We start from the raw sequence: 9866 nt of genomic DNA on the forward strand, positions 1-9866 counted from the left end.
TCCCTGTTTAGTGATCTTACACAAAATTCAACAGAAGGCCACAGACTAGAGCATTTTGGAAATCAGAGCCATGGAACTGACAGAAACAGTCAAAGGTCATATTGGGCTAATTTTGGCACCTGTGCCTGTTTGTCTTTTGTACTGCACTGAGTGTAGTCAGTTAAGAAGCAAATAACACAAATGCCTTTGAAGAATGAGGAAAAGCTTCTACAGCAAAGGGAAAAAATGCACTAAAACCTATTAAACTTGCTGCATTTATTGTTTCATCTCTATTTAGTTTTGACAAAGCGCAACCTTATTTGAATGTAATCAATGCAAAAACTGTTCAAACGTAAAAACAATGATTGAGAGAATCAAACCAAATAAAGATTTGCAGCAGCTAACCTCCATCTAAAATAGTTTATCTCCATTAATATTTATGAAACTGTTATTTCAAGTTTATTACATCAAAATACACAGTTAAGGAGCTCTTCAACAGAAGATTATACAGAGTTTCCCTCAAATTACCGAAAGTGTGGGTCTGTCATTCTACACACAGTTCTTACACAAATATATCCATTCCATTTTTTTAATAAAAGCACATACAATAACACTGTTAAACTACAGCCAATATGGTGTCTGAGATAGTACTGTGCCAGCAGTAGGAGTAAGCATGCTCACTAAATACAGTACTTCCTCAGCTAGTTCTGTCAATCATGCAGCCCTTGCATTTCAAGTCATAGCTGTCCCTGGTAGGTTTACTTCCTAATAGTGTTAATCAGATGTTCAACAAATCTGCATTGCTGTACCAATTTTTATTCAGGCCTGCTGTGTAGCTGTAATGCTGTCAGTGCTGACTGTAGTGGGGGATGGTTGCTCTTCTTCCTAAATCCTACTACAAAAGTGATCACATTAAAAATGTTCATTTTACAGGCTGTATTCTATCATTATCACTTAAAAATGTTAAGAGTGTTGCTGACAGCCATGCAGTGACACACTGGAAGCCAGGTGCTTCACACATGTACAGTAATGGCTTACTGTGAATTCTCACAATAATAGGACTACTTCATCCCGACTCATTTGATTTCTTTTTTAGTGTTCTGGGTCAATCTGATTATAGGTTGGGGGTCATGGAGGGAGAGGACAGAGGATGCACAGCAGCAGTAATTTTGTCAGGGGAGACAGGCATCTGTCCAAAATGAGGACTGGCTACCACAGGCACACAGACACACACCCACATGGTTTTCTGTTCATGTGTGATCAGAGGTAAACAAAGGACCCAAGACACAAAACAGGTGCTCTTTTATATAACCCCATGACCCTGTGCAAGTGTCACACTTTTTACCAGCTGGAGCGACTGCAGGGAGAAGCCTCACATCACCCCTGGCCCCAACTCTTGTTCAACCATGGAGATGTAAAGTCAGGTGAAAACATGGGACAAGCATAACTGAAAGCTAGAAGCTGCAAAGTCTGGAAAAATTATTAATTGCATGGTGACACATGAGCAGATATTTATGCAAATATACAACCCCAAATCAGAAAAAGTTGGGATGGTATGTAAAATCTAAAACTGAAAATAGTGATATGTTAATCATCTGTGTCCTGTATTACATTGAAAACAACTTGATTTGATACCTCATCAATGTTATTCTTTATTCAGAATAAACACTCAGTTCGATTCTGATGCCTGCAACACATTCCAAAACAAGTTGGGACGGTTGCAGTTCAGGGCCAGTAATGAGGTGAAACATTGAAATGATGATTCCATGTGAACCAGGTGATGTCAACATCATGATTTGGTACAAAAGTGGCATCCAGGAAAGGCCGAGCCCTTTAGGAGCAAAGATGGGCCGAGGACCAACATATGTGTGAGGAAATTGTTGAAATGTTTAAAAACAATGTTCCTCAAAGAAAGATAGGAAGAGATTTGGATCTGTCACCCTCTATGGTGCAGAACATCATTAAGACAGTCAAGGAATCGGAAGGGATTTCAGTGTGTAAAGGACCAAGCCTGAGCTGGATGACCGTGCTCTCTGATCCCTCAGACGGCACCACATCAAGAATCGTCACTCTTCTTTATAAGATGTAACCACATGGGCTCAGGATGACTTTGGCTCACCTGTGTCAGGCTCTACAATACGTAGTTACATCCATAAATGCTGCTTAAAACTGGACTGTGCCAAAGGGAAGCCCTATGTCAACAGTGTCCAGAAGTTGACTGCTCTGGGCTCTGAGGCATCTGGGATGGACACAGTGGAAGCGTGTACTGTGGTCAGATGAATCAGTGTTTCGGGTCTTTTTTGGAAGGAATGGACACTGTGTGCTCTGGACCAAAAGACAAAAAGGACCATCCAGACTGTTAGCAGCAACAAGTCCAAAAAGTCAGCGCTGTACAGAGGAACAGAGATTATGTCGATCTGACTGGCTTCTGAGTGCACAGCAAGTGAAAATGTGCTATCCACCAGTTCATCACAACATGCCAACCCCTCCACCCCCTGATAGAGAAAGGGGGTTGAGAGTGGGTCTTGGAGCCACCAGGAAACAAAGATCTAAACCTTGACTCTGACAGGTTACTGCCTGGGAGTGCTGGACTTGGAATGTGTTGCAGTATCAGGAATGAAGTGCTTATTTTGAAAAAATTGATGAGGTATCACATCAAATAATGCACTGCTGTATTGTTTTCAATGTTATACAGGACACAGATGATTCACACACTATTTTCCATATTCATTTAGATTTTACATACCATCCCAACTTTTTCTGATTTGGGGTTGTACACGTGCATTTTTATCACTAAACTTAACTAAACAGACACACAAATCCCCAACAAAGACCTGTCAAATGAAGAAGCAGGATGGTGGGGCATGGTGATATATAAACATCCTGTTGAGTGTGACTGTGGTGCAGCTCAAGGTGATCTCATCGAGACCAGTTTACTCATCAAGTGTGGCAGCATATGGAGCCACGCTTGGCCTGACCCACTGGATTTCACACATGGATTCAAGTCCAGTAAGCTTGAAGAAATGCTTGATTCTCTACTAATTTCACCCACTGGGCTCACGTACAGCAGCCATTCCAGACACACATAGAAGCCAACAAACAAAACTTCATCATCACCTTCTGGGGGTGGAAGAAAACCAAGGCTCATTTCCTCAGTCACTGTAGGGCTTACTGTTGATATGTTTAATACGTTAGGGCTTGTATAGAGAGCATTTAATATTTGAGCAGAGAGAGAGCAAACTAAATTTAGTCTCTGTATGGGTTCATTTTTTACTTCTAACCTGCTCACTAAACAGTTACATAAACACACACATACTATAAATATATGTACATTTCTCCACCGATGTGTAGTTGGACTGTTTAGTACACAAGCCAGAGATGTCACTTGAAAAAAACCCAGCTAAAAGAGAATTTACACTAACAATAAATGAAAAACAAACATGGCATCTGGTGGGCAGCTGTTTTAAATTCTAAATGCTTACACACATGCTTAGGTGTGTGAAATGTGGTGGTGAATTTCCACTTGTTTCCTCAATGTTGTATTAACAAGAAGAACAGCAAGTATCCAATTAACTGAAGGCAAGCAAGGATTTAAAATGCATTTTTTAAACTGCCCCCCCCGGAGACCTTTTGCACTTAATGCAGAAAATTATAAATTTTAACAGTCTACAGACAATAATTAGACATTCAGTCCTCAAAGTTGATGTGCTGGAAGCAGGAAGAACTGGGAAGTCTAAGGATCCGAGTGACTTTGACCAGGGCCAAGCTGTGATGGCTGATGACTGGGTCAGAGCATCTCCCACACTGCAGGTCTTGGTGGGTTCCTGGTCTGCAGTGGTTAGTACCTACCAACAGTGTCTAAGGAAGGACACACAGTGAACCAGCGACAGGGTCATGGACGCCCATGGCTCACTGATGATGACTTTGACCTACTGCAGATTAAACTTCTACATTTCATTCATCCTTTTCAAAAGCTTCCATTTTGTTTGACTCTGTTAAAATGGGTGAAAATGAGAAACACTGTACACTGGTCTCTATGAAGAGAAACATTCAGCAGCTACAGTGGTGATATCACACTTAGAGTGGGGAGGCTGTTGATTTGGTTGAAAAATCTCTCTCTAACCTGTCCTCACAACCAGTTTCACTCCTTTTACATAGGTTTCTCACTGAATGGTCGATACAGTCGTGCTTTTCCTGACAGTATATGGAAACAAACAGATTCACAGAAGATACACAGTGAGCTGCAGAGTGACACGAGTGCCGTCCAAACTGCTGCACTGACTCCTGTGTTCACAGCATCAGGCAGGTTGCTCATAAAGCTATGGCTGACTGGTGTATATTCACATGTAGACACTCGAGGTGCCAATGTATGTCTTTAAATTCCTCAGACAACCAAGTCAAGTAACAATAAGCTAAACACATTTTAACAGAGGGCTTGTTTTAAAGAGAAACACAAGGGACATTTATACAAAACCCTCAGCACCTGATTTACCACCGCTGTGACAGAGGGAACTTCGGCTGCTAGTTATCTGAGATCTCGTCAGAGTTAAAAGCATGTTTGAGGAGGGAGAGGGCGTTTGTAAATCACATCGCTCAATAGAGGAGGATGTGAGGGAGTTTTACAGGCTTTCAGATCAGACCATGCTTCAGTTACCAAACAAAATAAAAGATGATTAGACTGGCAGGAGAGTACAGTTGCAGCTCTGAAATATATTGTTGATTTCACCAACCATATTAAAGTTTAGTCACAGTAAACACACTCTTTTCTACTGTCCCTCTCAGTCCACCCATGTGCAGTAGGCACATCTTTACTAGCTGAAGTGTATTCAAGATAACACAGTTGCAGCTGTGTTAATTTGCATCAACAGTCTTGGTAAATAGACCGCTAAACTGAAAAACTGTATTTTCTGTGCCTAATGGTAATTTGCAACAGGTTAAGTAAATACCCCCCACAGTTTTTACTGAAACTGTGTACATAAACTGTTTTGTATTAATGAATTATTATTATTTGCACACAAATATTATGTTGAAAATACAGCAAATGATGATACTGTAGCTATCAGGCTATATTATGACCTGGTAAAATAGGTTAGATGCAAACCTATTAAGAATATTATTAAATGTCCAGTCCACAATCCTCGTTCATTACACATTTAGTCAAATTTAGCAACATTTTCTCTAGGTTCTTCTTGCTGTACATCAGGTTTGTGCACAATGTGTTGTGTGTTTGTATCATAGACTATATAAAAGTGGGTGAGGTGACCTCCCCAGAGGTGAAGCCACCACAAACTGACCACCCCTGGTGGCTAGTTGCAGTATAGGTTACAAATCATGCCTTCTCCATGTTAGTGAATGGGATATGAGCCACACTACAGGTCAAATAAATTGTTACCAAAGGTGATTTCTGTCATTTTAGGCAAATAATATCACACAAATGTTTGTAGAAGCAGCTGTTTTCTGAAAAGCTAGTTTTTCAGAAGTTATTTGATGATATAAAAGGGGTGTATTTCGGAAAATTCACTTCTGATACCACAACTCACTACTGTGCAGAATCTGGTTGCAAAATGCATCACGCACATTCCCTGTATTTGAAATATTTTGGCTTCAATTTTGTACAGTGGCAGGAAGTGGTGACACATCGTTAATCTTTATATGGAGGCTATGGTTTATACAGAGTCCTGGCCAGAGGTCAGACTTGACTTTTTCGTCGTCCATCATTTTGACAGACAGGGTCACAAAAATGTCGTGCAGACACTTTTCAAGTCAACACCACATAAAGCAAATGTCATTTTTTTCTGCAGTGACAACGGAGGACAATAAAAACACTGCAACCATTGGGCTTAAACAAGTAAATATGAACAATGCAATTTTACAAAATTAGACAGTTAGCATTAAAGTATGAACAACCCATTTACAAGGAGGTAGGCTAACTGAACTCAGCTGACTTGTTGTAACCTAGCCTGCTGCAGCGGTGACTGTCAGTAGGTCTTATGTTTTCGGACAGACGATTTCTCATGACTGATCTGCTGCCGTACTGGAGACTGGACTTACTAGCTGCACTTCAGCCAAAGTTTTGAAGTCGGGAAACATTTCTCTTGGGAAGTGATCAGAAGGTGCTCTGAATGTGGGATTTTACAATCCTAAAGCATTCACGTCACCAGGAGGAATCCACTGCATGCGCTCCTTCTGCAACAGAGGTGCAGCTGCTCCCCTCTGTGATCCATAGTGGTCACACAGTCACCCTCTATTGCCTCCAGTCCGTGGCTGTTAATGAGGTGCGTTGAGTACAGTCTCAGTTGTCCTTCACCCGCCACATCAGTTCCTCTTTTTTCACCTCATTCATCAACGCCACAGCAATCACTGCACTTATTAGTAGCCTAACTTTAAGTTAGTCTAGGTTGCCCCCAGTGTTCTAATCTGTCAAAATGATGGACGGCCTTCAGATTTTTCTGTCATTATTTAAAAGATTACATCAATGACAAGAATATTCGGTTAACGTAACCGCTGGTCCTGGTTCTATTAATGGTGAAAGAAGGATCTATGTCTGTGGTAAAAGTGTAAGGTACACAAAAAAAAAAATCACGATTTGGTATGTACATTGGTTTTGAAGTCATGGTTCAGTTCATTTTTGGTACAGTTAAAAAAAAAAAAGTCATTTGTTGTAAACAACAGTTTGTACTTTTTGTAAACTTTAATTTAAAATGAAATATAAATAAAATATGTAAAAATAAAAAAAATAAAAAATAGAATACTGCTGCAAATTACTACTAATGAGTACTAAGTTACATCCCCAGTGCAAGAAGGAGCATTACCGCAGGTCATTCCTCCCCACAGCAATCAGACTGTACAACACATCACTGCAATGATGAACTAGGTGAAATTATGAGGGACTATGCAATAATCTATTGAGGTGCAATATTCAGCTCCTGGGGGTGAAATGCATTGTAAATAGGCTCATGTGTAATATCTTGTTCCTGATCTCTCTCAAATACTGTACATTGCCCTGCTTTAGGTATTTTTGAGTAGTTGCTCAGAGATCCTTATGGCTGAAACACAGGTTTCTTTCCCCCATTGTGGGATCAGTTGTGTGAGTAATATTTAATTGTTCTTGATTTCCTGGTTGTTTAGTCTGTACTGCTGTTTCTGATTCTCTCCAGTGCTGCTCTGCCCTGTTTTTAGGTGCCTTTGATTTGCTTATTTGTGCTGTGTAAAATGTGACGTTCTGATGACACTACTTTTATAATCCTTGTGTGTATTGGTTCTAATGCTTTGTTGCCTTTATGTAACTGTTTATTTTAAGACTAAGTGTTCTTTGTTACTACGTACCTACGTACGCATGCGCCCTGCGGAGTGGCAACAAGTTACAGCAGCTGTGTCCTCGTTGTGTTCTTTCCCGTGTTTCTATGAAGTTCTGTTCTTATGGTGTTATGTTGGTTGTTCTTTATTGCTGCTGTAACACAGACATTTCCCCACTGTGGGATCAATAAAGTACCTACCTACCTAACCAGTGAAGGGCTGTTTAAATGATGCAGGTCATTCTACCCACTTGTCTTGTTGGTTTTATTTCACCAGGAAGCCAAAGTGTTCCCAAACAGGACATAGAAAAAGGGAGGGCTCTCTAGCTCTGATTTCTGCTTTGCATTGCCCATGACGTTTACTAGCCAGAAGCTAAGTCTGCTGTGTGTGCTTATTGTTCTTCATCCACCAATTAATATGTTTGTGTGGGACCTGAAAAACATTCTGCATTCAAAACAAGCCTACTGTTAACTATTATTAAAGACTGCATCCAGTACACATTTGCAGCGTACCAAAAGTCCTGTACCAAAATGGTTTGGTATAAATACATCTACCTTTACACCCCTGGTGGCCATGTAATTACAGCCAATTGGCACAAGGAGCACTCTTGCTTGTGCACAGCAGAGGGGGGATAGGGTAGTAAAGGGCCTGTATGCCTGGTGCGCTAGAGTTTGGAAATGTACAACATCAAGAGGCCAATTCTACCACTTCCAGTTACAGCCTACACAAGTAAACAACCGAAAATAAGGCCAGAAGAATCTAAGTTGTAATAGAGGGATTATGACTAGGCATGGTGAAGGATTCATGTAAACATAGGTTCTGCTTTCCAGACATGGACAGAACATCGAAATTTGAAAGCCATAAAGACAGACATATGACCTCAATGATTTTCAACTAAAAATCATTGAGGTCATATGATGTTGTTCAATTAGGTAATCTTTGTGATATTTCTAGGATGCAGGAGCTAAATGCTACTGCAAATAAAGGGACTTGTGTTGTTGCTGCCAGGATGAGGTACCCACCTCCCTGTTGCCACTAGTGTCTAAAAAAATGTTCCATTAAGCGCTGGGCTGATTTTCTGCAAACCCTACAACTGCAAGGTGGGCCTGCAGGTTTTCATACTCTCACAGGAAATGAAGCACACCCTTTTATTGTTTACTCAAATATTAATAACCCTTATATAAGCAAATCTTAAAGGTTTCATTTGATAAGATACCCAGCAGCCAATTCCTACAGGAAATGCTTCTTACAAGGCAAATAATCATCATACGCAAATTGTATCATGCAACATCTGTGGGAGTTCTGCAGAAAGAGACTGAGTAAATTACACACTCTTATGAGTGTAGTGCCAATCCAGGTTGAGAAAGAACAAAGCACATCATTATATCTGGGCTTATCATACTATATATCTGGGTCATGAAAGAGCCAGCAACAGGTCTCTGCTGTGTAAGAGAGTGACAGGAATGGAAGCAGATGTGATGTCTAGGGAGGCAACAGGTATGCTCTCATATGTAACGCAGACAAGTGGCCAAGAATCCCTGTGGGTTTCCCAGAATCACCTTCACAGTGACACATCCCCCACCCCAAACGCCTTCCATCTTCCTATTTCTCCTCACTCATATTTCCTACTGATATCTATCACCAATGAATGAAGGATGTGTTTCATGTTGTTGTAGTCTGATGCCAACATGCAGAAAAAAGTGAGGGAGGGAGGGAGGGAGGGGCACAGCTGTGGTGTGCAGCTTTAGCTGCAAACCCTAATCAGTCAGGACTGTGTATTGCAGACAGGTAAATTAAGCTAAATGGACTGTAGGAATAAAAATGCCAGTAGACTGCCAGTGACTGTAGCAGTGCACGATGTACAGCAGGGAGACAACACCTCTAGAGAACCTTTTACTTGATTTATCCAAACTTGTGCTAAATCTTAGCAGCTTTAAGAATGTTTTGTTCCTAAACGTGACCATGTCGGTTTTTTTGTCTAAACCTAACCAAGTCATTTGTGTGGCAAAATGTAATGAAACCAGGGTGGTTTCATAATCATAATGGCATATATATGACCGTTTAAGATGACGACTTTTCAGTCGACTTGCTAGCTGTCGTGATTATCTGTAAAGCTTGGTAGTGTGATGTACATCGTTGTTGATGATGTTCACAAAATTGTTGCAATTCCTCCATCTACTGAAGCAGCACTATTTCATAAGACACCCTTGTGAGAGAAAAGCGACAAATGACCTTGTAGATCATATTGATTGGAGGACTTGTTGCAAACCTGATAGCTTCAATGCATTACTTCTGGTGGACAAAATTGATGTTTTGGTTGAAAACATATGAGAAATAGCTTGTTGGTTTCAAGCGCAGTAGTAGCGATCAGCTGTTGAACACAGTGGAGCATTAGCAACTAAAGAGCTGGATACCGTCCTTAAGACCAACATCCACATTTGTCTAGTGGCCAGAAGCATGACTCAAAAAGAATGCTAATGTTGTTCTTTGAATGACTATTAATGTTGCTGCAGACAAAGTTTAACTGAACATAAATTTGGTGATGAGCATGCCAAAACAAGGGAAAAAGAAGGAACACTTTTAATCTTGAG

General features: G+C 40.6%; 1 protein-coding gene across 1 annotated transcript in view; it reads right to left on the reverse strand.

Moving 5' to 3' along the window:
• Positions 1 to 9866, reverse strand: part of trappc9 (trafficking protein particle complex subunit 9) — a 204273-nt gene that overhangs the window by 103711 nt on the left and 90696 nt on the right.

Source organism: Monopterus albus, unplaced genomic scaffold (assembly GCF_001952655.1).
Source record: "Monopterus albus unplaced genomic scaffold, M_albus_1.0 scaffold154.1, whole genome shotgun sequence".
Taxonomy (NCBI): domain Eukaryota; kingdom Metazoa; phylum Chordata; class Actinopteri; order Synbranchiformes; family Synbranchidae; genus Monopterus; species Monopterus albus.